The sequence below is a fragment of the Falco punctatus genome (assembly GCF_963210335.1).
Source record: "Falco punctatus genome assembly, chromosome: Z".
Lineage (NCBI taxonomy): Eukaryota > Metazoa > Chordata > Aves > Falconiformes > Falconidae > Falco > Falco punctatus.
Window position 1 is genome coordinate 5,450,287 of NC_137586.1, and position 24,096 is coordinate 5,474,382.

At 40.8% G+C, this 24,096-nt stretch overlaps 1 long non-coding RNA gene across 1 annotated transcript in view; it reads left to right on the forward strand.

The window, feature by feature from the left end:
* The window catches only part of LOC308056086, a 34,889-nt gene extending 11,019 nt beyond the window's left edge, over positions 1–23,870 (forward strand). Inside the window, exon 3 of the long non-coding RNA XR_013924700.1 lies at positions 1,657–23,870. This is a non-coding gene — a long non-coding RNA (uncharacterized lncRNA). The remainder of the gene's footprint in view (positions 1–1,656) is intronic.
* Positions 23,871–24,096: the final 226 nt, after the last annotated feature.

The following is a 24,096-nucleotide window of genomic DNA, read 5'->3' on the forward strand; positions in this document are numbered from 1 at the left end:
ACCGAGGTTACAGCCAGGCTACCGTGGCAGGGTCCTTCCCTGTACCTTGCTGCATCAGAGAGCAGAACCTGGCCCAGAGCCTGTAATCAGTTTGAACAATCTGTCAGGTGCTTTGGGATTTGGAGGTGAAAGGTGCTGTGTAAATGTCAGTCATCATTTGCTGGAGCACTACATCCAGGCGGAGAAGCGCAGCCTGCCAGAGACACTTCCACAGAGTGTTAGGAGTGATCTTCTTGCAAAACATATTGCACTGGATGTATGGATGTTTGTTGAGCAGAATCGTGTAATTCTGGTTACCATAAATCACCAGACACACTTTCCTTTATCTCCCTATTAATTTTCTCCCATTTTCTTTATTATTTAAGTAAATCAAACCAAATAGTCATGTACCAAGGTACTTATTAATACAAAAGAGGAGGGATCCCAGCTCCCTAAAGCTTTTTATAGAAAATAACGGACCAGAGTGAATCATTTGAGCTGGATGGTTTATTTGATTGTGGGTCTTTTTGGTTCATGAAATGGTTCATGAACTCTTTTTGGTTCATGAAATGTTTATGAGCCAATGACAACATTCTCACATGCATTTGTTATTGAAAACAACCTGTGAAGCAATGAGGAGCTTACACAGGGGCTGGGAAGGACATTCATTGCTGAGACTTCCAAATACACACTGCAACAATTACTAACGCTAGTCACCCGGTTGCCTCACTGCTTCCTGATTGCATTAATTAATTCACCAACAGAGCGTGAATTTTGAGTATTTCACCCATGTGTGTGGTTTGATGGTTGCTCTTGGGGATATTTAGTGCCTCAGAAGACATGAACCTAGGCCCAGGTAAACAAGTTGGTTGCAGGAGAGGGGATGGGCTATAAGCAGTCTCCACTATGGGTGTGATTTTTCCTTTGGTGACTTGATGTTCCAGGTTTGCTTTTCAACAGGGTAAAGCTTTGTAAAAGCAAGTATATAAACCAAAGCAAGGAACCACCTTCATGTTTGGGTTCTCTGTGACATAAAGCACCTTTCCAGGAGAGAAACTGAGCACAGACTCCTTGCTTTGAATAAATGCAGAATATTTTTTGTGCTTTTGTGGCAACGATGAAAGAACATCTCTTTCCTTCTCTATGGGAGAGAATACGAAGTAGAAGAGGGAGAAGTTTCATGGGTGGGCAGAAAGAGGGCAGCAAGGCTCAGGGCGGATGAGGAAGAGCCTTCCTACTTCATCAGAAGACCTGGGGAGACCATGGAGAACGTGAATGTAAATCAGGCGAGGCTCCTCTCCCAGGCTCTCTGCAGGGTTCCCTTCAGAGGGCAGTTCAGAGCTCTTGTGACACTGTCTTCAGCTGGGTCTTGGAAAACCAGGTTCAAGAGAACCTCTGTGAAGACTTTCTCACCTCTCACTGTTCCTCTTTCTATGGTCTATTCAGTTCTTGATTTCCATTTTCCTGTCTTCTCTTTCAGTTTCTACTTTGTTACAGCAAAATCAAAATTAAGAGCTGTTTGTGTTTTTCACTTTGGTTTTGAAGGTGGAATATGCAAAATCCTTTCACCTGTGATATAGAAATCCAAGTTTTCCTTAGCTAAGAGCATGTTCTCAGTAAGATTTAATTTCAGTATCTCTAAAGTGATAGACTTCTTTTTTCTTTATATCTTTACAGTTTTGCACACATAAATAACATCCAGTACTGAAGAATCAGAGAGGTACAGTTCTCAGCAGAATCAGCTGGGAATAGACCAACCTGTAAGAATCACTTTAAATTCTGTACATTTGTTATTTCATGTGTGTTTGTGTGCTGGTGCAGCATGGTTGTCTTTTATAAGCAAAAGAAAAAAAACAAACAAACAACCAAATGTAAGACTGCTTACAAGCTAGAAAAAGAGAGATACAGGAAACAGCAGCTGTTTCTGGAGTGGTCTTTTTGGAGCAGAGTTAGTTTGGTTTAATCTATTAAATGGGAAGTTGAAGAAAGGCAAGAGAAAAAATAAAACACTTGTATAAAACAGTTCTGTTGTTGGAAGTGCAATACTCTAAAATTATTACTAAGAAAGGAGCTCCATCAGTTTTGCATGTAACATAGTTTTTAGAAAGCTGTTTTTGCATGTGAGGGCTGAAAAATAAATAACAGTCTTGGGCATTGATAACTTGTGGGGGATTTGTGGGGGGGGTGTGTTGTTTCTTTTTGCGTGGGTTGTTTGTTTGGGGTTTTTCCCCCCCTAACGTTTAGAATCAGGATTTAATTTTTCAATTTTGTGAAAAGGGCTGAGATGTTTTTAGGATCCTTTAATGAAAAAAACCTGAAAAAAAATTAAAATATTTAAGTCAGGTGGTAAAGGTATATTCTTTAAAAATATATTCTGGGCATAAAACAATCATTTAAAAGATAAGGAGAAGCTATGAGACATCCTTCCACCCACTAATCTTTGGTTTGGCTATTTATCATATACTGGCAAGTTTAGAAAGTGATCCATGCAGCAGAGACCTTCATGAATTGATGGTGATATTTATGAGGTGTACTTGTGGCTTCAGCCCCTTGGAAAAAGGGGGGGAGGTGGCGGGGTGGCACCAGCTTTTCCTGGTGCACCTCCATGTCACAGTCTCAGCTGAGATTTTAGTGCTGAGCTTGAGCGGCAGGTGTAAGTCTCCCTAGAAGATACTGAGAATGGTGATTACTTTGAGAAAGTATATGTGAATAAGATAGGAAAGTGAAAAAAAAAATCATGTAAGTAGCAGCTTTAGCTAAATACAATGTCAGTTGCTCAAAGGGTACACATTTAAAGGGAGTTGGTCATAAATTCTTAAGTATTTTCAAAGTTTGGATGCAGCCATATGTTAGCAAAAAGAGTCCAAAATAAAGTCATACTTTGGAAATGTCTTAAAAGTTCCCTTTTCACACAAACATGAACTCATAAATTAACCATGGATTTAGCTGAATATTCCGCCCACATTCACAACTAAGTGGTGTAAATTTGTGTTATTCATATTAGAAGGGTGAAGCTAAATGCCAGCTTTAAGTGAAAGGTATTCACCATAAACCCTAATACAAAGTACCTGCTGGGCAGTGTTATGCTTCAAAAATGCATTATCATAAAGAAATACATTCTTACGTTTCAAAACACATACTTAATGTGAACTTCTAAAAAACCACATGAACTTGCAGGAAACTGGCCCAGCCTCTCCAGTGTGATTTTTCTCTCCAGAATAACTCTCCAGTTTCATTCCCAATGCCCATCACTAGCATCTTCCTTAAAACACTCTGTTCTCTGAACCTTCCTTCACATCAGAAATAGGGGAGGTTGGCACAGCAGATACTTCAAAGTGACCATGATGCTGGCAGACCAAAGCAGCATCCCCTCTCTCTGCCTCTGTCATCTGCTGTAGTTAACAAATTAGGGCCCACCTCTGTTCCAGGCTCTGCTCTTTCCGTCATGAAAGGGGCTACTGGGAGCTTTATGGCAATGCTTTTGCCCCACCGCTGCCTCCAGAGAAGCCAGCCCTGAAGCTGAAGATAATAAGGCTTCTAGTCTCAGCCATATGATTATCCTGCGCTAATGTCGCCCACTTCCCCTGGAGTGCAGAACTTGTAACTATTACATGACTTTCATTTTTACATATGTAAGGAAAATGCCTTGATTCCCACAAGCTGTCAGTTAATGTTACAATGCTTAACTGAGAGGCTGCAAGCATCACCCACTCCTTAAAATGCTAATGATCTGCCTCAGATGTGTGATCGCAGAAGCCCAGGAGCTGGGCTGTTTTGCAGTCCCCTTGTATTTTTAGCTTACAGCAATGATCTCACACTGTACTTCTGGGGTTGCGGTTTGTTTGGGAAAATTGGTGTGTGTGTGTGTGTGTTTGTATTATTTGTTTTCCTTTAAGCCTCCAATGTGCTTGCTAGGTTGGCTGGGGGCAGGGGGAAAGGACGTTCACCTCCAAACGCTTCTAAGTCATAAATAGAGGGAAAAGCAGGAATAAAACCAGGATGGGTTATATTGCAGAGGCAGAGCTATGAAACATCAGCTCTATTTAATCTTCTGCTTGCAGTGCCTGGCCCCACAGAGTGCTCATATCAGCACTGTCTTTCTGTGTTATTGAAAGGCAAAAAGCTAAAGCTCTGTAATCTCCAAATCTGCTTCTGAGATCCAAGTTCATCGTGCAACACTCAAGATCGTGCCCACTCTTGGTATGGGAAATTTATTTTGTTGATGAGGCTGAGGTTACAGAACAAGAGAAAACATGCCCACCCACTCCCTTTTTCTGCAGGCCTTCCTCCCCTAGAAATAAGTGTCTTTTGCTAAATACAAAATATTTGATTGTCACCTTAGTAAAAGCTGGGTACTGAACAGCACAGTCCAGCAGAGACTTTCAGGAACTAAATCAAAATTAGTTTCATACAAGCCTCAGTACATTTACAATCCAGACTAAGGTCAGGATTTGGATGCCTACTTACAGAAGGTGAAAAGTCAAGTGAAATGTTGACTTGCTTGTCAGTGAAAGGTGATAATAACGAAATCAATAATGGTGCTCTGGGATGCTGCTAGGGGGTTTCCAATAGCCCTGGTGTGCATCATCCTTCAGATGAGTTGTACTTACTAAGCACAACTCACATTTGTGTTGCTGTACCTGTCAGAGATTTTATTTATTAGGGAGCTGGTTGCTCTTGACACTTTAATTTTAAATTCAAACTCCCCTCAAAATAATAATATTAATCTGTGCAAAGTGTTAATATTTTTTTGAGATGGGTATCTTACCCTCTTCCCAGTGACTAACTTAACTGGTCTAAATGGACACTATCCCATTCTCTGCGCCAATGGATTTTTCTAGATCTTTTTAATGATTATTTTTTCTTCATGGCAATGCAGCTTCAAATGAAAGGAGACCCACAACTTCAGAGCCTCCCCACTGCTGAACTTTTGTTTTGAGGTTCAGCACAGAACTATGAGGGCTGCTATGGGGCTCAGCCAGACCCAATCCATATCACGTTCACAAAATACATTCAAGACCTTCTTTAAAAATTCTATTGGGGTAGTGTTTAATGGCGTTGGGATCTTGATGGATTGAGGTATGGAAACCTGGCCAATGTCTCAGTTGAGGCTTTGAAGGCTGTGGGATGATATCTACACAGGGAATTGGACTCTCTTCTTTTGGTTCTCATTCTTAGGCTAGAAAATAAAGCTCAGGCTGCCTCTCTTTCCTGGGGCAAGCAACTGAGCATCCAGTGTATTTCACCTTTATTGATTAGGAAGAGAGGTGATAAAAGAATGTAGTCTATTCCTTAGGATTTTATGGTGTCATTTCAATGAAGTTAGATGTTAATGACTTGCATGAAACACTTTAGTGGAACACACTTTTGCCAGATGGGATTAAATATGCCGCTTGCTGCTATTTTATTTTTCTGCGTTTCCCTCAGGCTCCATCTCTATTACTGCCATAACCCAGTCCCCAAACCCAATCACAACAAGGTTGCCATGTTATCCCGCTGCAGAATGGTTAACTGTTCCTGAGCTGAAGGGATCTAAGCAAGTTTCTGAAACAAAATAGGATGGTATAGGGTACCTTCATACCACTTGCAGTTCAAAGATGTAGCAAGATGAAAAGGAATTGGTAAGCGCCTCATCAGTCCTCCTGGTTCAGTCATGTTGAACCATGCTTTCTGGCTGAGGCTAGCTGCATTTTAATCCAGGGTTTAGGTTCACATCTCAGCATGCAGCTGCGTGAGCAACTATATGGGAGTGAACGTTGTTTTTTGTGATACTGAATGTTGCAGGATCAAGAGCCGAGCAAAAACACTCATTCTTGTTGCTTGTTCCCCTTCATGGGAGACAAAGCTGGGCTGTACACCCAGCTTACAAACCCCCCTGACCAGCTCCAAGCCTCAACAGAGGCGACAGTGTGTAGGTTCGTGTAGTTTTTCCCTCGGGCAGCAGAACCACCTGAGATGACGCAGGCTCAGGTTTCTGCTTCAAATTGGCTCATGGATGTGGGATACGGGAAAGGTTTAATGAAGGGCTCCTGTATTAAATACTGTATTTTTTAGCCCATTTTTTGCCATAGCTTGCAGTGCCAGCAAGACTGTGGTTGGAAAGACTCAGCCCAGGGTTTGACCACCAGTAGCCATGAGCATCCACTGCCTCCCCCAGGGTAAATCTGCAGCAATAGGTGCCGAGTGCTTAGGAGTGTGAGTCCTAAAAAGATTTTACCTTTCCTAGCTCTTCATTGCCCGAGGCAACACAGTTGCCTAGAAATAGTTAATGGTGCTCCTTACAAAGTCTCATTCTCTTTTTAAGGGTCATCGTTATCTCCATTTTAAGGCTCACTGAGATTTAAATTTAACTTCACGTTATTGAGATGCAAATCACCCTGGTCTCGTAAGTATTATATGCCTATGCCATATTTTTCATCATGAAACTCTCTTTTTTAAAAAAAAAAAAAAAAAAAAAAAAAGTGTTTCCCTTTAAGTACATTTTCCCATTAAACTAAATATATGTTTAATTTTTTTTCTCCTCCAAAGGCAAGGTCCTTTCAACTCATGCCAGTGTTATTATTTCTCAAAATGAGTTTCATCTTGATCCATAAACATTTTATGCCAAGAATAATGCCGTTCTAAAGACAATAAGTGCCTATTTCTGCCTGAGGCCATCGGAAACCCTGTAAAGGAGGCAGTAGGAATTAAAGACACTTAATCATGTTTCCCCATTTTTAACTGCTATTTTTTTACACTCTGAAGCAGTTTTTCTATCCTTGCTGAGTCCTATTGAATGCCATAAATCTTAATTAAAGATGTAATTTTTTTTCTTTATAAAATCTGAGCCGGAAAGAACATTTCTTATTTTTAAGACTAGCACTGTGTGCAGGCTCATAAAACAAACAAGACTTTTACACTCACAAGGTTTCAAAAGCAGTTATTGCTGCCATCATGTCGAATTGGCTCCATAATTATTGTTATTGTTGGGTTTGATGTTTTTATGATTATTATTAATGCCTGAGCTTTGCATTTTCTATGCACAAAACATCATGGGGAAAATAACTTGCACAAAGTGTATATCTATATGGTAAATGGGGGAAGGCTTATAGAATAACAGCCATCAGCACAGGGATTTGTTTGTAATATATTCATTATAAGGTGTTGCGATTTTTTGGTTTGTTTGGGGTTTTGGGGTATTTTTGTGCTGGAGCTGTTTCACTTAGGTAGACTTCTATAGCAGAGCTTGTCTGCTGTAAACTTGCATTGGTTTATTGAAGCCAAGAGAATGACATTTGCTTTGTACTGGGAGAAGTGCTACCTTTGATAATGTCATTTTTCCCACTGTTCCACGTACTTTGCTTATTAAGAGGAAGGAGGAGAGCAAAGTTTTGCTGTCTTACCTGTATTGGTGGGAAGAAACAGGTACTCCATACCTCTCAAGATGAGGCTGTATTTGTAGTATCTTCCTGTAGCTGAAATGGAAAACACGCCAGAAAGGTTTTGATCTGAAGCCCATTAAATTCAATGGGAAGATTTGTGGCAGCTCTTGGTAACAAGCAGTATTTGCTCTGTTTTAATGGCATACGCTGGAAGTATATCATTTGACAGCCTTGCTCTGAGCACTAAGGCATTTTAACAGCCTGCTCCAGCATCAAAGAAAATCAACATTAATTTTCCCAATAATTTCACCACCTTTTTTTTTGATTGAGCTTCTTATGGACTAATTGAGGCAAATACCATTGCAGTGAATTTCCCTTGTAATGGGGATGGTAAGGAAGCATTGGCTGCCATGTTATGATGGCTTTCCAAACACTTCGCACCGCAGAAAAGGGCTGATGCCATCAAGAAGGAAACCATTAAATGTAACAAATTACTGAGCGCTCCTGGTGCGGAGTGCAGGCACATCCATAAATGTAGCCCAGCTATTCACAGCTTCCAGCCTGGCAGACGCTTAGGGAGCCCACTGACTTTCCATGGTATAATTTCAGACTTCATGTTAAGGTTAGTTATGTATTTACATGCTAGCACAGTCACAGTCCTGCTGGTTGGTAATGATACGTCCATTTACATTTGGCTCTTGTACCTGGAGTTTTTCCAGTTAATATTGATATGCCTTCACATTTTGTAAAATAGAACAAAACAAAGTCTTCAAGCATTGCACGCCAAGGAGCAGGCTCTTGGTTAAAGGTTTGAGCTAGCGTATGAAAATGTGATTCTTCAGTCATTAAGCACATGAATAATGTTGCTCCTGTGAGTAATGTTGCTAAGTCAACAATGAAACATTCATGCGAATAAACCTACCTATGGCTAAGTCTTTGTGGGGGTGCAGCCTCACACCCTCACCTTCTGCTGCAAGGTCACTGTGTTTCCACAGCTGCCAAGTCAACCAACAAGACACCGGTGGCTTTTATTAGATACTCGTAGTTACTGTTCCTTAACATAACATGACCTTCTTCAATGAAGCCTGAATCAAAAGACCATTGATTTACTAGCTGTGAAGTGATGTTTCTTCACTGGCATCTAATAATTTATTTAAAACATGGCTTTGCCAGGAAAATCTCTCATTATTTTAGATTCACATCTCTGTTTTCAAAGGCATTTTGGAAGATAGCAAAAATGGAAAGAGAATATGCTTCCCATCACTAATAAGGCAAGAATACTAGTTGCAGACTTTAGTTTGTGTAGGTTTCATGCTTGCGGCTATAGTACCTCACTTCTGCATGGGTACTGAATTTGGAGGAGAAGCAAGAAGCACTTATTCTGTAACAGAAATCAATTGCTCTATTTGGTATTTTCCATTTCATATGTGACAATAATAACATTGTTACAGCTATTCTGAAGCTTCCTAGTGTAGGATCATATTTTTTGTACTTGCTCTATTTTATAAAGTGTGAAAATGGGGGCAACAGCCACCCCCCTCCACCCCCCCACCCCCCAGCTGATAGCTTTTTTTCTCAAGGAGGTATAATTTTGGTGACAGGAATCATAAAAGAAAGAGGAAACTTTGTTCTGGGAATCCCCTGGTAAGTGCTAGTAGAAGGCAAGACCATCAGTATGCTGGGGTCATGGATGGTAGGGGAAAAAATTGGTTCTGAGCAGGGTCACACAATTAGGGAAGCTGGTTTGGTGACAGGATAGATCAGTATCTCCCAAATTTAAAAATCCAGATAAATTAATCTGTCTGGACAAACTCAAATTAAAAGAAAAGAAAAGAAAAGAAAAGTAAAAATATCCAAGGATCATCTCATGCATCATTACTCAGACAAGCTTTATTTATGACAAAAACTTCTTAGGGAGAGGGTTCGACAACGAGAAGTCATCATGTCTTTTTCTTGTGTTCCTTACTCTTTGGTAGTGGGTTTCTTTGTTTGTTTGTTTGTGTAGGTTGGGGATTTTTGTTTGTTTTCCTTTCCCCCTTACATTCCTGGGGCTGTGCTCCTGTGTGCTCTTACAAGAATTTTAGCAGTCCTTTTTCAGACACCATTCTGACACCCTCCAGACACTCAGTAGTCCATATATTATGGGCTGAAAAACACAGGAGAGGACAATTTCTCCAGGTTCCAGCCACCTTTATTTGCTATAAGGCTGTGATCTTGCAAGCCCTTGGGTGTACAAGTAATTTAATGCAGGTGAGCAGGGAACTGACACAGGTCACTTTGGGTTATTTTAGCTTAATTTAATTTTTCATTTCATGACATATCTTGTTGAAAGCTGATTAACTGTGGTTTTGATTGACCGTTATACCTTTTTTTTTTTTTCTTTATTACTTTAAAACAGTGATGCAAAAAACCCTGCAAATCATAATATTAACAAAACCTTCTTCCACTACCTCTGGCAAAGGTTAGTGAAGTTTGCCCATGTTTTTCAGTCTTTTGCTTTTTTGTTGTTTTATCAGCTATGCACACACGCATATATGTACGTACATATATCTGGGGACACACACAAATATAAATATTTAAATATATATATAAAGTTACCTATCATCATGTCCAAGTCCTAAAGGTAGGTGGTAGGTAGCAAAGTAGACTATCATTAAAGCTGTGTTTTGAGGTGAGCTTAAAGCTGGCTTTTCCATATGAACATTTTGGGTACAGCTCACAGGTTGAAAGGGGAAATATGACTTCTGGATTGGTTTTGGGTACATTCTTTATTCCAAACCACTGATGCAGTAATGCCCTTGACACCAGATGGTGGTTCAGTGTCTGCAGAATGGTCAAATGTTTCTGATGAGCATCTACAGCTGATGAGGTTAGTTCTTCTCCTAGCAACCTGGTGAGGAAATCAGTGGGGTTTTTTTGTTTTTCGTTTTTCTTTTCTGTTCCCCTCTTTTCAATAAAGCCTCTGTTCCTTTGCAGTGGTGAATGTGGTACTACCAATCAAACCTGAAAAGAGCATTACTGTTTTCAATGGTGGTTAGAATAAGCCTCAAAACCGGAATACATGGACAGGTCTAGGTGGAGGACCATAACTTACTGCCTTGAGCAAGTTATTTCTTAAATTCACTGGCACTTAAAAAAATATATTGACACTCAAGGACTACTTCATACCTGAAAAGATCACCTAGGTGGTTCCAGGTATTAGAATTATTTAGTTGGAATACAAAATCTCGTTTCTGCTGTGACCTCAGAAGAAGTTCAGATGAATATACAGTGCTGGACTTGGACCTATTGTGGCTTGAATCACAAAAGCAGAATCTGAAAACCATCAGACTTTACAGATGATAGGATTCAGATCTGCTCTAATACTAAGGTTTATGGATCAGGTAAATCTATGTAATGACATTACCTTAACATTAAAAAAGACTTCCAAGCAACTTAACAGGCAAATTATAACAAATAACCATTGGTTCCTGGCTTAGTCTTTTTTTCTTTTTTTTTTTTTTTTCTTTTTTTTTTTTTTTTCCAGTGGGTTTGAACAACGAAAGTACCTTAATTACATGATTATTTATGTAATAACATTTTTGTCCAAGCTAATGTTTTAATAAACAACATTTTTTTGATAATTAAATAACCAATGAATAAAAATTGCCTTCATGTTGAGAAATGACTGGTCTGCCTTGAATAGGTAACAAACACGTTTTCACCAGCCTGTGAGCTGCACGTCTGAATATAAGCAGCTCTGCCTCCGAATGATCCATGGACACGTTTATCTCCTGGCGAAGGCAGAGGAAGGAGTTGTTGACATCAGTGAGAAAGAGATGGTGGTGCTCAGCCAGGGAGGTGAGTGGTCTGCAGCTGCACAAACACACGGCTGGGTTTGCACGTGTACAAGAAATTAACCTGATCTTCTGAGTCAGGTCCAGCAAAGGACTGTGCATCTGAAACTCTAGACTGCATTAAAAAAAAAAAAAAAAAAAAAAAAAAGAACCCATATATCCCTATAGGAGTCTACCTAAGTGAATAGGACTAAATTGTGTAGAAAAGGCCTCTGTTCCAAGAAAAATACAGATGTTCATCTTTCATGATTTCAGATGTTAATCTTTCATGATTTCACCGTTTTTGTGACTGCTTTCCCACCACTTGCTTTTTTCTGCTCTCAATTTCTCAAACAAATAGTGTCTCCTGGAAATAAAATTTCATAACAAGTGAAAAAATATTCCAGGGGTTGGAATGGTCAGACATTTTGAGCAGGTAATGGTGAAAGGCATCAACTGAAGTTTTTGCCATCAGGTTAAATTTTTCATTTATAGAAGGTAAAAATATTTTCCCCTGATTTTTTTTTCCTGAATAGATTTTTGACGACTTAAAAAATAAAATTAAAAAAAAAAAATATTTTAAAGTGGAATATAATGCCAGTACTATTTCATGTAGTTTACATACATACATTGCATTCTTACGTCCTATATGTAAAAAACCAAATACAGTATTTTACTTCATCAAAAATGAACCATTTTTGTGGTTCCAACTAAATTATGTTTGAAGTCATTTCAATTTGTAAAATTTTACTGTGATTCAGAAGAGAGAAAAGGAAAAGGTTTTTACAGTATTAGAGCTACATGCAGACTATTTGTACCTCCAAATGATCTTCCTTCTGGTGTGCCACACCTGCTCACCCATGTTCATCGTGGCACTGCAGGAACCTGGCACAGCAGAAGTAACCTGGGCAGAAGGCAGGTAGCTCTTGTGCTTCTAGTGCTGCTGCAACCACGTTTTGCACCGTGAGACCCAGCTCTTCTGCAAGACATAGTTTATTATCCAATATATGACCTAGCTGGAGGGTTTCAACCAGGTTGCGGCTTCTGGCAACTAAGACAGAAGTGGAGCTCAAGCCCTGTGGAAAATTGATGCCTGTCATTAACAAACATCATCTGACTCCAGGGCAGTGTGGTGCCACACATGATGCCACACACCATGTCTTTGGGGACTGCGGATGTGACAGGAACTGTTAGGTTGGTGTTTTTTTCAATCTATGTGAATTGGAGTATTTATCTGTTTTGAGTTACAGTTGAGCATCCAGTAAGCTTGGGTGGACCTTTCCCTCATGGGAGCTGGGATGCAGTGTTGTGGGATGAATCTGGCTCACATGAGACTTCCCCTGCAGTGCTACATTCAGCTCTGGGGTCCTCAGCACAAGAAGGACATGGACCTGTTGGAGCAGGTCCAGAGGAGGCCATGAAGTTGATAATACAAGCTGGAGCACCTCTCCTGTGAAGTCAGGATGAGAGAGCTGGGGTGGCCCAGCCTGGAGAAGAGAAGGCTCCGGGGAGACCTTATAGCACCTTCCAGTGCCTAAAGGGGCCGACAGGGAAGCTGGAGAGGGGCTTTGTACCAGGGCCTGTAGCGAGGGGACAAGGGGGAAAGGCTTTGCACTGAGAGAGGGGAGCTCTAGATCAGCTGTAAGGAAGAAATTGTTCCCCGTGAGGGTGGGAGGCGCTGGCAGAGGCTGCCCAGAGCAGCTGTGGGTGCCCCGTCCCCGGCAGTGCCCACGGCCAGGCTGGGGCTGGGACCCACCTGGGCTGGGGGGAGGTGGCCCTGCCCGGGGCAGGGGTTGGGACTGGGTGGGCTTTGAAGGTCCCCTCCAACCCAAACCATTCTGTGATTCTATGATTAGGGTGATGTGCAGGACAGCTATGAGTAAGGCAAGCAGAGGTGGCTGAGGCAGTGTGACCTGTGGTAGTCCTGCTCAGGGTTGGAGTGTTGGCCCTGTGCAAGGCAGCTTGGCTTTGAAGTTTGGGAATGGGGCTTCAGGGCACTGAGCTGGGGGAACTGCTGAACCCAGAAATCTTTAATATGTATTTTCTTCAGGCAGGCTTGCTACATAAACCACAGAAAACTCAAGTGTCAGCCTACCAGCTGTAACCATTCCTGTCACCCAGCACTGCACACCGCATTTTGAAGGCAATAAGGCTTACGCTCACATCAGGAAATTGTCACAGATGCAATTATACATACGGTACGGTTAAATTCCAGTGTAATATGTATTACCACCCATCAGTTACAATAATCACCATACAGATACAATCTGTTCCCTGATAAAATGCAGAGGTTTGTAACACTCTATACATTGTGCTTACAGAGAAAGCCCTGCCTGGGACTCAGAGCCCTTTATCCACTTTAATTGTTATTACTTGTAGCTGTGTGGTACCTGGGGGATAATTATTCTCATATTGTGTGTTCTGAAAGGGCAGAAACCATTCAGGCAGCTGGGTTGGTAAAATGAGAATGGGCGATCTGGATGGAGGAAGAGGTTGAAGAACCTGGCCAGGTTCTTCTTGCTAGTTGAAAAGCCACCTGTGAATTGGAGCACAGAATAATTCAGGTTGGAAGGGACTGCTCAGGGTCATCTACCCCAGTCTGCCCTTTTGCTTGGGGTTAGCCTATTGCAGGTACTGGACTCAACTTTGAGAAGTTTCTGCCAGCCCATTAATTCAGGCCCTCTGAATAAGAGTTTTGCCCTGTGGCGTATCAGCCTCTCAGTACAACTTGATATCATCCACAAGCTTGCTGAGAAGGGACCCATTCCCTGGTCCAGGTTGTTAATAAAGAGCTTGAACAGTGGTGTCCCCAGCAGCAGTCCCTGAGGTGTGTCACTGGCAGCTGGCCACAGGTTGGGCTTTGTACTACTGACCACTACGCTACAAGTCTGGCAATCGAGCTGATTTTCCACACTCATCACAGACCGTTTATTCAGTTTGTCTCTTGCCAATTTGGCTGCAAGTACGTTCTGGGAGACTGTGTCAAAATTTTTGCTCAAGTCACGGTTTATAATACCTGCTGTTCTCTCCCTTTGCCCTCCAGAGCCATGATCTAAATCTCAAACAGGATATATCACATTAATTTTGTAGAGTGGGTAGCTGAGGCACAGGTAGTTGAATTGCCCACTCGTTTCTAGGGTCGCAGTGAAGGATGTTAAGAAGGTAGATGTAGTTTCCTCAAGGGCTTTAAGAGGTTTGTGTCTTTCACAGGGGTAAGGACTGTTTTCTGCGTGTTGGTAAGAGAAGGTACAATGCAGGTGTTTGTGTAAGACGGCTGGATCCCAACAGCACACCGCCGATCTGTCTGTGTGCCATGCACTGTTTTAATTACCCTGGGATCCCTTAATTACAGGCATCCCTTCCTTCCGTTATTGGAAATCAGCCTTCAGTGGTTCAGCCTACCCTGCCGGCACGGGTCAAGAATCCCAACCAAAAACATTGCCCTAATTTAACTAAATCAAGGGCACACCATATTCTTTAGTTAAACAAAGCCAACTCAGCATTTAGATCATCTTTCTTCTTTCAGCTGCTGCCCCTTGCCTGGCGTGTAAATTAAGAGCTCTTGTGCTAACCTTTGATTTTCCTCCCCTGTACTAGGATCCCGAGAGGTCGCATTCTGCTCAGTTTATTCTTGAGGAAGCCTGTTCCACTGCTGCACAAAACTGGCATTGTCAGGAAGATTTATCACCTGATGATAAAACATCTTTCATTGTGAATTCTTCTCATCATAAGGAGCTTACAAACCCTAAATCACAGTGGGGCCACCCCTTCTTTTGCTCTCAGCGCACCATCGTAACTCTTCCACCTTAACTATCAGAGGAATGCTGTCTATGCCTCTTATCATGCCTGGGTCAAAGGTGAATATCTGAGCTTCTAGGTCACGGTGATACGAAGTGCTGTGAAATATGGTAATAACAATCTTTCGGGAATCTCTGAGGCCGTTCTCTAAATGTACAAGCGGGCCCGTGTGACTCTGTTTTTTGTCTTCTACTGCAGACGTAATACTACCTTGAAAGAAAAGGTTAAAAATCCTCCTGAAAGCATCTTCTGTGGTTGGGATGGTGAGGGAGAAAGGGATGGGTTTTAGTCCTTAGTAGTACTGGGGAACAGCTGGGAGGGGAGTTTACACAGCGCTCTCTGGTCTGTAGCTGAGCTTGCCAGCCTTGCAGGCATCACACACGTCGCTAGTGTAAATAGACACTGATTACTCTTGTAGTCACTCAGTAACCTCTCAACACCCCTTCTCCTTAAAACAGAGTTTTTTAGTTGATGGGAGGGAACAAAATAAAAGCCTCATCCATGAGCTAAAAGCTTCTTCTAATTATTAATTATCCTTTCCCAAGATAAGCCATTTTTTTAATCCCTTCCTGCTGGGCTTTTGGATTCCAGGCTGGTCCCTACTCCTTTTCTTTAAAGAAGAAAAAGAGAAGGTGGGACACAAACGGGCTAACTAAGCACCACAGGCTTCCACCAAGAACTGCATCTTTGGGGAGTGCTTTCAGTCCTTCTGGGGTCTGGACAAGTCTTGGGTGTGGAGCATGAAGGGAAATGACGGTAAGAAACAGAGGAGCTTCCCTGGGCTCGTGGCAGGCAGCAGGGGCAGACTGGAGGGGCTGTCGAACAAAGTGCTCTTTATTCTGCAGAGCACGGGGAGTGGTGTGCATGCATGGTAATTAGAGGAGAAAGGCCAGCCACTGCTGGTGTGTTCTGAACCCATAATAATCATAATCGAAATGAAAAACACTGCGAGATGGAGCAGGATTTCCCATGGCTGGACAGGCAGAAAGAGCACAGAGGCTTGCTCGCTTTTTGCTGCAGAGACCAGGCGACACAAAGGAGGCTTTTCCTCTGTGCATTTAGGTAATGGGCAGAATATAAATAAACTGTACTGCTGTAGACAGCCCTGCTGAAGCAGAGGCAGGTTACTCCCTCAAAAACCTGTTGCATTTCCCTAACCCCAAAAGGAATTAAAATAAAGATGCACCTCACAGTAGTGCAGCAAGCCTGTTGCAATAATGCGGTGGCATTAAATTTAGCATTCACTCAGCAGCAGACAGTGGTCCCATCATCATGCTCTGCACAAAGCCCTTTTGGTCTTTCCCCTGTTTTCCTTGCCCCTCACACTCCCCCTCTCCTGCCATATCCAACTCCTCCCGCCCAGCATGCTTAATATCCAGAAACTTGCTCTCTAATTACAGTGGTTATGATTTGCAACCTGTCCAGTGGTGCCAGGAAGTGAAACACAGCCTTTTCAAGTGTGGAGGAACCAATCTGGCTCCAGTCAAAACAGACAGATGTGTTTCCAGCTAATTTGGAGGCTTGGCGATGACAAGCCCCGTCAAGCAGAGATGGTTGGCTGTCAAGTGTACAACAATGTCAGGAGCTCACCCATGGGAAAGGATAAGACTTTTTCTCTTTTACTTTTCTCTTTTTTACTCAACTTATATGATCACACACACCAAGAAAAAAAAAAAAATTATAAAGTGTGTGTGTGTGTGTGTGTGTGCGCGCGTGCGCTGTCTCTGGACAAATTTCAAACCTGTTTTCAATCAAACTGATTTTTTTTCCTCCCTCCAAGGTCAGTGTTCCTTCTGCTTGCCCTTCCCCTTTTCTCAGCTCTATCATCAAGTTATATTTTTAAGGGTTGTGACAAGCGGCTTTGCAGACTTCAGACTTTTGATGTCCTAAAGTGCAATTGGATATATAAGAAATATGAAGACTGGAGGAAAACAAAGGTCTCAGGCCTGGCTGCTTTTGCAGCATCTCTTGACTGAATAGTCATTCTGACAGCTACAACAGTATTATTAAATACTACTGTAGTGTAACAAAGTTTAATAGCCAAATGTAAGAGAATTAGTAAGCTACATAGAAAAAAAATATTCTGCATTAACTGAATAGTCAAGAAAATGTGAGAACGAATCCAAGTGTTCATTTACAGTTGACAGAACCAGAAAATAACAGATTTTTAGACCAGAAACAGGCCTTAAGCTACCTGCTTTTTGAACTTCCTATGTAACAAAACTGGAAAATATCATCCAACTTTTTTAAAGGTTGAGAAATAGGAACTTAATTTGGTCTTTCTTGTTCTTATGTTTTAAAAACCAGGAAGAAAGCAAAAGCATGGAAAAGCTGATGCAAATTTTCCCCAGTGTTGGAATTTACAGGTGTAAAACTTGGATTCTTTGGATCACGCTCATATATATCCAGACACCAGCACTGGGACAGCAACCTGCTCCTTTAGCATGCATCCACAAAATGTTATAGCTGAGATCTGTGATGTGCAGTTGGCAAGAGGTCACTCCCAGAGCCTTGTCCTGACACAATCAAGCTGAGAGCTTCTGAAAGGGCTCCCCATCAAAGGAAAAACCCCAAGTCCTACCTCTTTGCATGTATTCACCATGTATCCTACCTTTGCATGTATTCACCAGTCTTGCAGAGCAAAACAGTCGTGCATACATATTGCAAATACCGCAGATGGATGACCCCAAACCCACTTGTGTAAAAAGCAAGTAAAATGATGTACAGCCGATAACATAACCATGAATCTCCCCTACACACTGTGTAACTGTGAGATTTCTATATATGAAGATTGCTTTTTCCTTATGCTAACAATACTGGAACGATTGTATGAGAGGGAGAACAACATGTGTTCGTATCCTGACTGTGATGCTGGTTTGGTTGGTATCACTGAAATCTCAGGGGATGTTCTGAACAAAACCAGAAGCTCCCTGGATATTGAAGGAATTATATTTTGAATATTTTTTTCAATTCAAATTCAATATATATTTGAATATATATGAAGGAAAAATACAGCTGGTATTTTTCGTGTTTGACTAGGCTGTTCAACTGGTCTAAGTAGCTTACTGCTGCATCTTCTTTGCAATCATCAGTATGGACAAAAATATCTCAAACTGAAAATAAGCAATCACAAAATATTATTACCCTATAAATTGCTGTATATAATCTTTCAGATGTATAGACGTGTATTTAGTCCCAGAGACGCAAGAGGAAAGCAAACAAACATCACTTTTCAACCTAAAGAGTAACAATTTGTGCTTTAGCAAGCTGTCTTTCATGCTCCAAAGGAGGACATAAAGGGTATTTTTGAGGTCCTTAATTGAATTGATAAAGCCAATGGAAAATAATGTGATCAACCATAACCCTTTCTAGAAGATGTGTTTTAGATAAAAGCAAAAATTTTCAAGTGCACACAACCCAACGATAGACTGGACTCACAGAATAACAGTTTGGGAGAAACCTCTGGAAGTCATATCTTCAGCTCAGAGGAAGACCTAATCACATCTCTACTGAGGTAATGAAAAAGTCAGTAGGACTTTGTCTCTTGAAATACCTTAATTTGCACATGTTTCCTAATTTAAATTTAGTACCACCGACTGAGTCTGTTAGGTGCCAGTGCTGAGATTGCCTTAGCAAGGAGCAGGAGACCAGCACTGGCTCTGATGGGCAGCTCCACGTTGCCTTCAGCATGAGAAACTGTGGAGCTGCCCCAGCACTGCTCCCTCAGAACAGACATTTCTCTCCGCTTTACACATCTAAGTTGTAACTGAACCAGTTTCTTCAAGCTCCTTTTCAGTCAACCAAGGGAAACAGGTCATTTTAAAGTCTGTCCCATCTGACTAAATGTCTTCAGGATTTGATGAACTGCATTTTAAAGCTCCACTTTCTCTCTGTTGGCAGTAGGGGTGATGCTTGGGGTGATACCTGCAATGCAGCAGGGACATCCATTGGATGAAACAAGGGTATCCATGAGGCAGGTTCACTTATCACTTCACCAGCCAACCACGTTTAGCTCACTCTATACTGGTTAGATCTCCACCAACAAGAAAGTGAGACCATGGTAAATGTAGATGCATGAAATTAAGTGGCTCGTTTAATTTTCAGTGCCTAAATTTGGTCAGATATGTTGTAGCCTATACATCTCGAACCTTGTTGAGGTCTGAGAAAGATTTACTTACCTGTTGACTCAAGAATGGACTCAGACAAATGTCTTTTAAATAGCCAAGTTCAAACTTCGCAACTAAAATAGACATCTTACTAAAAATACTTGATAGCCCTAATTAGGAAAATGCTATTTGGGCTGTATATCTTGTTCAGGCATACTTTTAAATGCATATGTTAAAGAACTGAACCTGTTAAAAACTGAACCAATTCCCAAGGAAAATATAGGAAGCCCTTATAGAAAACACAGAATGTGGCTGAGGTGGCAAAGAGCCCACTGTAACTCTCATGGTTGTTATAATTTTTTCCATTTCTACTTCTAACCTGTTGCAGTTGCTTCTACTGCCTGGGATGTTTAGATACAATCAAGTTAATTATGAAAGGAATTATTTTTTTATTCTTCTTCTTAAGAAATACAAAGAGTTCTAAAGAACATGGTGATTGCACCTCACAGGGTCTTGTCTTCAAGAGTGACCAAGGTGACATGGATTTCAAAGAAAGGCAGAAAATGATACCTGCGTGCAGTAGTTCTGAAAGCGCTAGCCCTGAGGAGTATTTCCTCTTCAACTCCAAATACTTAAAAGATTAGTTTAAACCATGAAGCAGGAAGGATTGCTTTGGTATGGTAATAGGAAGAAATGCCCAGGATTTCCTTCTAAGGATATTGGTTTTGACTGTGGAGAAAAAAAAATAATCAAACAAGAGGAGATAAAGAAGCACCTTAATAAAGCTGAGGCTGTGAGATTCTGGCTCTCAAACCTACCCACAAATTGAACTTCTTTTAAATAGAGCATCATAGTATGCTGCCAAATTTCACTTCCTTGTGAAAGAAAACTGAAGCTGAGACATCAGTCCAAAGCAAAAGTTTGGGCTGTATTTTTATTCCATAAAAGGTAATTTGCTCAGTAGTTGCTTTCTCTTGAGCTCCTTCAGCTTTATTTATGACTGCAGCATTACCGATAAAAACAAAAAACCCAAACCCACACCAGAACAAGAGTGTTGTTTAAGGGAAAATGTTTAAGACATTTAGCTTTTTCTTAAGAATCTGGGTGACTTTTGTATGAACAGGTAGACATCTGTTAGAGTGGAATTTCACTGAGCAGCTTAATTAGCTCTTTATGCTATTTAATGTTATGATAAATGACTTACCAGAAGTTATTAATTAAAGTATTAAAGTCTCATTATTTGTTAGTAATGGTGCATATGGGAAGAGGGAAAGAAATAGGAGTTTATTATTAACAAATTTCAGGGAACAGTGAGTAAATTGGATAAACAGAGGAAATATACATCTGGCTGGTTCCATTTGTTGTATGAATAATCTGATATTTTATACTTGTTGCAGGAATCCTATAAATACTCATGTATGTCCAAATACTTTAAAGTACCCGTACTGTTGGCTGGCAGTTAAAATAAACCTTTCCATAGCCAGCTTTAGGAAATCAGGGCTTCCTCAAAGGGAGTTCTTGGCTCCTCAGTGTACCTCTGTCTCTATTAAATTCACTGCATGAATGGCCATTTCATTTTGGCATATTTTTAATAGCCGAGATTGCAAGTGATTTGCTTGATACTGGGCTGATTAAATGCTGTGCGCCATAGTGATGGAGTGGAGATGAACATCAGTATCATCTCAGCTCACCCCTTGCCATGCCACACCTTCAGGGAGTGAAGGCTGGACCTTCCTACTTTTCCATCAAAGGGCTGGTCTTCAAAATTTTGTGTTTATCCAGGAGCTGAGACAAGGGCTGCAGTTTCTCTCCCCTGCCTTGAGGTGTCTATCGTGCATGAGTGTCTGTGTGGGTTAGGTTTCTAGGTTCCCATTAACTGGTCCCTGTCTGGGCACAATATGAATTTGAGAGTGTAATTAATCTCACCAGAAATTATGTCTAAGTGTGGTCAGAGGAATTTGCCCCTAACACTATAGATAATAGTGTTACAATTCAGTCAGTTGTAGTAGGAACGCAGACAACTTGTGTAGGTCAGTATCAATACCACAGATATCTTCAGTCAGGAGGGAGGAATTTCACCGTGGGTTTTATTTGCTGGTGTTTTCCTGTGGTGTGTGTAGTGATCAAACAGTTCTTTTGCAATGTTAATGTGGGTTCATGGAGAATGCAGGGGAATAACCCCATGTGACAGTGATGAAGGCTTGAGTTACTCTGTCATGTTCACCGTCTGAAAGAAAAAGCTGGTGCAATGGAGGCAAATATCCATGTTGGATAGCTTTGCAGCTTGTGTGCTTAAAAAGTACCAGAGAATCTAATCAGATCCCTTTTAACCTTCAGTCCATTTTCTTCAGATGACTTATGTATTGTGATCTTATCTTTTATGAGTGGTTTAGCGTTCAAAGCTCTGCCTGAGGATGATGCTTAGAAAGCATTACCTTGTTGCTTTGATAAGGCAGAAGCAGTTCTGGTTACCTGCAGAAGCAGAGCATGTTCATGGGGTGGTTTAGAACATCCACCTGGACTTCAGGTCAGGCACACAAAGAGGAGAGGTGGAGACAGGCTCCCTCAGAAACCTGATGCTAACCCCCTGTTTTAATTAAATGAACGAGCAGGTCTCCAAGGGATTCCATAATTTATTTGCACTGCTAAGTGTAAATAGATTCTTCTACAGAAAATCTGAGTTGTTCTTCTCAGACTTCTGCTGAAGCTCACAGCATGTCTTCATGAGACCTTGGAAATTGTTCCTAATGAACAAGAATCATAAAATCTTAATCAAAAGAATCAGCAGAGATTTTGGGTTTTGTCCAAAGAGAGAGAGACAGTTGTTTGGTGCTGTTTTAACAATGGGATGAAAAGGAGAATTCTGGGTCCTATTGGACATTTCCTCCCCACCACAACATCGTAACGACCTTGGGAAAAAAGCTAACAAGATCAAACAACAGCTTGAATGCATTGAAATTTGAAAACCTCCATAGGGTTTACATTTTGTCTAATTACGCAGCATGTCAGCTAGGACAAGGAGGAATGCTGTGCTCAACTGTGGGAATATTTCTGGTCACTGAGAAGTATTTCCATTAGGGCTCCTCCCCACAATCAGAAAGTGTCATGAGCCAAGCTGAACCACTCTATTTGTTGATAAATTCCTGGTATGTATGCATGTGGAGGGAAATTGTGCACAGTAAAAGCACAAAAATTAATTTCTAGTCAGGAAAAAGATCTTGAAGTCAGTGTTGAACATCATTGACAGTATCACCTCATGTTCCAAAGTAGTAAAAAATGTGAATAAAATACTAGAAATTACTAGGGAAAAAAAGTCCACCAAAAAATACTAGTTATTGTATAGGTCCATGAATTGTCTGTGTTGGAAAGGAGTCTCAGAAAGGATATGGGAGAACAGCAGAAAAGTTACAGCGGTGCAGACTGACTTCCATTTGAGGGGGCACTAGGCTGTTGTCTTGATGTTTTTAAAATCCAATGGCCAGAGCGAATGCTGGGTTGTGACTAATGTCCATAAAATCATGAATGTTTTATTGGGAAATTACATAGCAAATACTAATTGGTATTTTGATGGTTAAAAAATAACTATCAGAGGGCACTGAATGAAATTGTTAGGCAGTAGGTTTAAAGCAAATCTGATGATTGATTGCTTTGCAATAACATGCATGGTTAAACTGTTAACTCATTGCCAGAACATATTGTGGAGGTCAGGTATTAATTATTAAATGTGGTCATTGAGAAACAAGCTGCTGCTTGGAAAGTTCATAAGATGGTGGAAAAGAGAGGTTATACCAAGGGGAGGGTATGATTCTACTACATCATTGCTCAGATAAGAATTATTTGCTTAACCATCTGCTATAAATCCTAGCACAAAGAAGATAGCGGGCTAGATAAGCCTTTGGTTTGACCTCCTGTTCTTACATTTTATGTTATATTCTCATGCCTTGTCTGCCAGATCTAGACCTCCACCTGGAATGGGATAAGGAAAGAGTGGCTGTCCCAGGCCTGGCTGTGTGTACACAGCAGGCTGTAAGAGCCTGGATTGTGCAGTAGGGTTGATGTGATAGAATATAGTTGTTAGACAGCTGCAAAGGAATGAGTGGAATACAATGGATAAAAGTGACCAAAATGTATTTGACTAAGGAAAAGGGTCAGTGGGAACAGACTGAGCAAATAAAACGGGAAAAAATATTTCTTTCAGAAGTTATTATTTCTTTGTGTTTAATGTCCTCAGTCAGCAAAGACAACCTAAAAATATTATTTTTTTTCAATCTAAAGCAAGCCCTTAATCTGTTTTGGAAGGTACATCACTTCTCTGGAGATGTTTTGAATAAATGTGCTCACCCTCTTTCAATGGAGCTCAGTCCCAAAGCATTTTGTTGGTAATTTTGTAGAGTACCCAAAGGTACTAACTAGGGATTTTAGGGAGCCTGACCTTCCCTGACAAGTCAAGACTTAATGGGAATAGTTGAACAATCAAACATCTGCCCTACTCTAATTAAGTTATGCCATACTCCTTTTAAGCAGCAGTTAGAAATATTTAAACCCCTGTATCTTTTGATTGTGTTTACTAATTTAGTCGCTTTTCATCTTTCTGTCATTCAAGTACAAACAAGGACAGCCATGGGAAACAGCATTTCAGTGCAAGCAGAAAAGAAAAGCACAGAAATTTTCTTGTTAAAATGCCAGAAAGTGTTGGGTAGATGTGAACTGTATCAGACAGATGGGTTTAGTGAGAAAATGCACCTTTGGCTCAGGAAATGGTGAATCCTGAGATTATGTGAAGCCTAAAGGAATGCATTTTATATATATATATATATATATATATATATATATATATATAATTACACTGAAGAATATTTGGCAAGGTGTATGAAGAAATATCTTGCTGGGGATATTAATTTCTGGTATATCTGGGAGGGAAAAGATGGGACTGAGAGAAGCCAGCTATTAAAAGGAAAGAACTATGAACTTAAAAAGTCACAGGGATGGATGACACTGGGAGTGTAAAGTTTCAGAAAAAGACTTTTTATTATTATC